The following is a 7570-nucleotide window of genomic DNA, read 5'->3' on the forward strand; positions in this document are numbered from 1 at the left end:
TCCGAGAATTCAGCAAATCATTCTTCACAGACACAAGGTCTTCAAATAAACTTTGGTAGCTGTCCTGCGCTGTCTTCCTCAAACCCACCTCCATGTTGCATTGGGCCTACAACTTCCTCTCCCTCTCCCGAAGGCCATCTCTCTCCTCCCTCAGCTTGGCGACCTCCTCCTTCAACCCCCTCTCATGCTCTTGATATACAAGAAGCCTTCCTTCCAGCTCCTCAACCTTCAAGGTTGAACCCAAAGAGCTGAGAGGAGCCTTTTCAAAAATATCTAAGAGTTTACTGCAAACACCTGCCGCCCTGAGACTCTCCTCAACCAAAGAGGTAAGGTGATTCCGAACAGATACATCATCCATCCTCATATGAGCATGGGGGTAGATGTACTTTCGGACGAATGCAAGGGCATCCGCCTTAACATCACCCTCAAAGGTAGAGCCAGACTCTAAAGTCTTGCGCTTTCTCCTCTCAGGCTCAGGAGAAGGTCGGGCGGAGGGAGGCGGCTGAGAGAAAGTTGAAGAAGAAATCACGATAGGCTGGGAGGGAGTCCCAACGTTCTGAGGAGGAGGGGGAGGAGGAGCAGAGATAACCGCCTTGGAGCCACCAGTCCTGGCTCGAGACCTCGCTTCGGCCTCCTGGACTCTCTGGTAAGATTCCTGAGCATTCTGCTTCGCCATCTCTACAAAAGCAAGAAGTAACTAAAAGTTAAACAAGTCGGTACAAGAAATCACAAGTCATAAGCAAATTAGAAAAAGCTACCTAGCTGTGCCTGGACAAAGGTCGGGGACCCTTGGAGAAACTTTTTAGTGTCCAAATATGGGGCCCTCCCCCACACTTCTCGGAAGAACCCCACAAATGGCTGCTTCTACCTCGTCCAGGTCGTCCAGACCATATTTCTCGCAGGGGAAGGCCTCCAGCCAGTATAGAGGAAAGCGAGGAGAAGAACTCTCGTCCAAGAAAAAGGGGTGGTGACCCTCTACAGCTTGAACTTTGAAAAAATAGTTTTTAAAGTCGTGGAAGGATTCGTCAAAAAGGGTGAAAACTCTCCGACCTTGTATGGCTCGAAAAGACACCCACTGTTGCTTGTTATTTAGCCCACTGAAGGGCTTGGTCATATGGAAGAGATAGAAAAAAATCCTCAGAGAAGTCGGGAACTCCAAAGCCTGGCTAATAAATTGATAAATTTTCAAAAAACCCCAAGAGTTGGGATGAAGCTGAGTAGGGGCAACTCGGCAGTGACGCAACACAGACATCTCAAAATTCGAAAAATGAAGGAAAACACCCAAACGGGTGATCATGCACTCATACATAAAGAAAAAATGAGGGGCCGCCTCATTGGCCCTCCCAAAACAAACCCGGTCTTCTGGACCCGGGACTACCAATTCATACTTCGGCTCATCTTCCTCAGAAGTACAAATTCTGTGGTGAGTACGAAGATGGGTGATAAACTCAGTATCGACCGAAGGCTCCTCCCCTAGGACCGTGACATCAATCCACTGAGAAAGAACATCTACGGAACCCATTTCTTTTCTTAAAAAGGTGACAAAAAACCTACAAGGGAAAAAGGAAAGGAGAATCAAAAAACACGGTCTCTAAAGGGGGGGAATACGGAACTAAAGACTACAAACCAACCTATCTACAAAATAAAGGCATGCAAATAGAAAGCATGATTACAGAAGGAGAAAATGCTAACCTTTATCTGAAAATGAGGTTGGAGGAAGTAGAAGCCTTCGAAACACAAAAGTACAGCACGAACAAATGAAGAAGAAATTTGAAAAATTTATAAGTACCCTGACATCCCTCAGGTATCTCGAAGTTCCAATACATTCTAAACCTGTTTAACCCCTTTGCTGACTTAGGCATCGGAGTGTCTTTGCAGGTACCACCCCCCATTTGTTCATACTCACAAGTCGGACGGAGGCCCCCAAGGTGCAGACCATCTCAAAGGCTTCCTTCCTCAGACGATTGGGCTAACCTAGCAAGTCCAGCCCACCATCTCTGGTTACCCATCGTAACAAAAGCTAACATAGGTAGGAAGATATCTGTTAAGAAAATGACTTTTTGCTTCGAACAACTTCTCAAGTTATACAAGACCAACCATAAAAAGATAAATGAAATCACAAGTACACAATAGCTAACAAAGTCTTGATCCAATGAAATTTAACGGAAAAAGGAATTCAAATAAGACAATTAAAGAAAATCGGAGACAAATTGTAGAGACCTTGCTAAATTCTATGGTAACTTGTGAAAAGATGATGCAATAGACCTACTTCTTGCAATTGAAAGAAAGGGAAGATTTTGCTAAACGCTGCTTCTCGACGGTGGTGGTGTTTACACGGCCGGTGATTGGGCTGTTGTCCATCTAAAAGAATGAAGTCTATCAGATATCAAAAACTCACAAGAAAATCTCTATACATGGCAAGGTACCAACTGCAAGCTACTAAAGCTATAAAGGAACAATAACTTGCATTTTTTACCTATAACTCTGATTTGGTGAGCCAAGGCAACTATCTTCCAAACAAAGAAATAAGATAGGAAATGGAAGGAATAAGAATTTAATTAGAATACAAAGAAGGCACTCACCATGAATGAAAGAAGCCCTATGAGTATGCTACATTCGTAAATTAGAAAGTTCAGTATAGACCATTAGAAAGCTGTGTAGAAAAGTAACCAACATCTACAATTATTCTCAGATACAGGTTACTTGTGTAAAAGCATATAACTACAATCCAAAAGTTAAATGAATAGATTAAAAAACAAATCACATAACGAAACATCATAACTAAAATCAATCTGACCTTGAAACAGACCACATAGCTAATTTAGTGACTGATTTTGTGTGTCCAGAGTATTTTTGTACAACTTTTAATATATTGCATATATGCCTAGCAAAAAGCACTTGACACATTATTCACTTTCTTACGGATATTGTATATTTTGTTGAAAATACCCCAAACAATTTAAACTAAGTATATTTATTCTCTAAATTCATTAATCCAAATCAGTATCACATTAATTAGTGTTTAATTTGTCTTAACTCTGGTTTAATCTGCAAGTATCAAGTGACATAACTGACATGCATTACATTATGATGAGTATATGATATTTTATTTATTATATGATGACATTATTTCACTTCTTGTTGTAACAATAGGGAAGGAAAGTAACTGCATACCCTGCAATGAAGCTTAATATGGTATTAGCAGGAGCAACATGGATTGAACCAAATCCCATAACACTTTGCATCACTGATGGAAACTTAATTACTGGTGCTTCATGGCTAAGTCACCCTCACTTCATTTCTCACCTCATGGCATTACTTGGTATTAGTGTTTCTTTCTAGTGTAGCAGTTTGCAACGGAATCTATAATAATAAAGTATGCTTGCATGTTAGCCAAATGAGCCTTAGCTCAAGGAGCAGCAAAACATAGAAATATTAAATCAAAATTAGTATCTCATAATATTAACTGATTTGTGCTATAGCAGATAAAAGAACTTACAATCACTGAACCAGCAATAAAATAACAACCAGCAACAATGAAATCAATGATCAGTGACAAGTAAAACAATAAAACAAATAAAACAATAAATTTCCCTAAACAATGAAAAACAAATAAAATAATAACAAGTTTACAACAACCAGCGACAATAAATCAATGATTATTGAACAGAAATTAGTCAAATTACCTAATTACATACCTGACTCAGAGGCTCGGGCTCCATATCTCACTTGAATCGGAGGCTGGGTGGCTCGATGGTCAGTGCTGTGCTGTGCTGTGTTGTGGGTGGCCAGAAACGCTGCTGGGAAGAAGGCTTCGGCGCGGCTAGGCTGTGCTGTGCTAGGTGGCTCGGTGGGAACTGGGAAGAAGGCTTCGGCACTGCTGGGTCCGTGCTCGCTGTCGCTGGGAAGAAGGCTTCGCTGGGTTGGCGCTGCTGGGTTGGTGCTCGCTGGGAAGAAGGCTTCGGCGGCGCTGCCAGGTGGTGGGAGGAAGGGCTTCGAGCTCGAGACTCCAGTGCAGAGAGCAAGAGTGTGAGACGGAGAGGAGAGAGCAGCTAGAGGCCTAGATCTAGGTTTACGTTTGGGGGCTGTGTGCTGCAGTGCTGGGCTGCTCTGTCCGCGAGGAGGTCCTGGGTGGGAGCAGTGGAAGGGCTGCGCAGGGAGGAAGGTGGCGGTGGCTGCGAGGTAGTGGGAGGAGGTCTCTCACCGGTGATGGATTTGCAGAGAGCGAGGCTGTGAGACCTAGGGAGTAGGGAGAGAGGGGCTAGGGTTCGTTTGGAAGTGGGGCTTGGGGGAATTGCCGAATGGGGGTTACTGGGTTAGGTTTAGGTTTCGTTCATTTTGGGGGAGGGGGTTTGGTTTTTTTTTGTTTTTTACTTGACCGATTTGGTTCGGTTCGGTTGGAGTTTTCATTATCAAAATCAAAAACCGAACCGAACCGCAATAAAAATAAAAATATTTTTTTGGTTTTTTTATTTTTGGTTTGTTCGGTTTTTTGTTTTTCGGTTCGGTTGATCAGTTTAGATCGGTCCGGATCGATTTTGAACATCCCTATATAAAATATCACCAACTAAATGTAATTAATCATCAAAATACTCGAAAACTTACAGCAAATATGTTGGCAATTAACATAATTATACTTCCATTAAAAGAGTAAATAGCCGTTTCTAACCATGAAAGATTCAGATACCGACAAAACTGACCATAAAAATTAAAACTAAAATTATACCCATACAAGATAAGTTTTGTTTGACAAAAATGACCAACAATTAATTTTTTATTAATAATTCCATAAATACTCTCTTCTTTCCTCTTCCTTCCTCATCTTCCTTTCATCAATCAAACTCAACCTGAATTTCTTCACATCTTCTACAGCAGTGCTTCTAAACAACCCAACATCAACAACATCAAACTCAACCTGAATTTCTTCACATCTTCCCATTTGGATGCAATCAATGCCAATCAACGGCTGAAATCTCACCAACGTTCTTCACTCCCTCAACGGACTCAACCTGGCACATAATCAACATCTCTTTTTGGTAATTACCAAGGTAACCTTCATCTATGTCGTAACCGGAAGCCCGGACGACGAAGTGAGCCGAGCCACGGATCCCAATGGGAGGGATCTGGCAGAACGACACGATGTCGATGGCAGATTTTGTGGAATCGATCATTAGAAACATGATCCCCTGTGGGCCTAAGTCAAGGGATTTCTTAGCCCAAGTGGCAGAGCTCTTTGGAACCTGGAGGATTGCAGCGGTGCCGGTGGCTGCGAAAGCATGGAGACAAGAGAGCGCGTCAGAGATTCTGCCGTGGCCGTGCTCCATGTTGATGGCGACGAAGTCGTAGTCTACAAGTCGGCGATTTCAGCGAGTGTTGGGGAAAAGGAGAAGAGGAAGAGGCCATAGAGTGTCGTCATTTTGGAGGCGTGACCTGAGATTTTTGGGAAGACAATGTGGCAGTTGTGTTCATAACAGAAAAAGCTGAGATGGCAGAGGAGACATCGCCGACGTAGGATTTGGGAATACACATAGTGTCGGGTCTGGTGGTGGTGAGGGTTTTGAGGGGTTTGAGTTTGAATGCAGAATATGAAGGGATGAGGATTGAATGGGTCTTTGGGTTAGTTTGGGAGAAGAGAGGAGAGGAATGCAGTGGTTGTTGGCAAGATGCAGATGTTTGGAAAAAGTGGGAATAGAGTAGATCTGGTGGAACAATAAATTTTCAGTGGAGTTAATAATGGTTATAGAAGGAAGATGAAGAAGGAAGAGAAAAGGAAGAGGGCATTTATGGAATTATCAATAAAAATTTAACTATTGGTTATTTTTGTCGTATAAAATTTATCTTATATGGGTATAACTTTAGTTTTAATTTTTCATGGTTAGTTTTGTCAGCATATGAATCTTTCATGGTCAGAAATGGCTATTTACTTTTCATTAAAAATAGTTGAATTGAATTGCAGTGCACTTGTAGGCTTCAATATAATCATTACCATACAAAGGAACTTTCTTGAAGGGATTTATGGCAACCAAAATAGGCCCTGCTTTTATCTGAACAAAAGCAAGATATGATTAACAAGGTTAAATTAAAACAATATTTTCCAGTTGTCTCACTGAGTCCAGCTAGATGGAACAGACATCACTGTGTACTATGGTAATTCTAGATCATATCTTACTTTCCCATTAGGAAGTGAAACAACAGACTCAATTCTAAAAGATGCTATTATCTTCACCAGCTCCCAATTCCCATTTGAAAGTTGAAGCCAACACTGAACCTTCTGAAACAATGAACTTCAGAAGTAAGGGAACGAAATAGAAAATTCTAAGCTATCCATGTCTTACTAATAATGAGAACAGAAAAACTCAATCTCTTGAACTCAATAATTACATAAGTTATCCAACTAAATAATTGCATCACAGTTATCATAAACTGATTTCAAAGCCTAGAAGCAGAGTGGAATTAAAAACATGAGGCATATAATAAATCAAAAGATCACCAATTGCAAATTTTTTAACAAGAACGGAATTTAAGAACAATGAAATTAATAAATCATTCACGAAATTAAAAACAGCAGCAGCATTCAGCAACAAACATTTAGCATTCATCACAAACATCATTCAGCAACAAGACCATATCTAAACTCAACAATCAGCATTCAGCAACAAACATTACAAAACATTAACCCATAATCACACTAAACCTCCAACCAACAACCAGTAACCAGCAATGACAAAATAACAACAAACATTAGTACATAAACATTCCAAAACAGTGATGACACTAAACCTGCACCCAACAACCAGTAATTACAAAACAGCAACATTATAAAACATTACAAAATATTACACAAAAATTTGAACAAAAATTCCAGAAATTAAAACGATCAAGAAGAACCAAGCATTCAAAAATTAAACAAAGCCATCTCTCATCAGTAAACGGAGCAAAATCAAAAGGAAGGAGCGGATCGAAGCAAAATTAAACAGACCCATCAGTAACCAGAAGCAAAATTAACCAGAGCCATCACTCATCACTCGTCGGTACCACTAACCATGGCAAAATTAAAAAGAATGAGCGAATGTGAAGCAAAGTTAAACAGACTAACAGAGCCATCAGTAACCAGAAACAAAATTAAACAGATCTATCACTAACCTTCGACGGAGACACGGATGGCAATCAACGAGACGACGACGATAGGCGAGGCGACGGCAAGCGGCAAACCAACGGCGAGCTGCTCCAAGCCACAAACAGAGAAGACAGGGAAGATGGGGATGACGAGCCGAGCTACCTGGGTTCCGGACAGGGGGAAGAGGAAGAAGTGGATGTGCCGAGAACCTAGGGACGGCGGCGGCAAGGATCCTAGGGCTAGGGTTCTCTTTGCTTTGCTTCAGAAGGGGCTAATGGGGGTGCACAGTGATTCTTGATTCGGGAAAGGGAATGTTTCAGGATTTGTTTCTTTTTCTTTTTTTCTTAAATCACAAAACGGCGTCGTTTTTATAGAACCGGCTGGTTACCGGTTCGATTCAACCGGCCGGCTAGCATTTTAGATTACCACAAATATCTGGCCTCCCTTGTGACT

General features: G+C 41.4%; 1 long non-coding RNA gene and 1 pseudogene across 1 annotated transcript; both read right to left on the minus strand.

Moving 5' to 3' along the window:
• Positions 4650 to 5711, minus strand: LOC107606569 (annotated as a pseudogene).
• Positions 6096 to 7421, minus strand: LOC110264808. The gene is made up of 2 exons (XR_002351043.1): positions 7144 to 7421; positions 6096 to 6268 (listed from the first exon to the last, which is right to left on the minus strand). It is a non-coding gene; the product is annotated as an uncharacterized LOC110264808 (long non-coding RNA).

The sequence above is a fragment of the Arachis ipaensis genome, chromosome B07 (assembly GCF_000816755.2).
Source record: "Arachis ipaensis cultivar K30076 chromosome B07, Araip1.1, whole genome shotgun sequence".
NCBI lineage: Eukaryota > Viridiplantae > Streptophyta > Magnoliopsida > Fabales > Fabaceae > Arachis > Arachis ipaensis.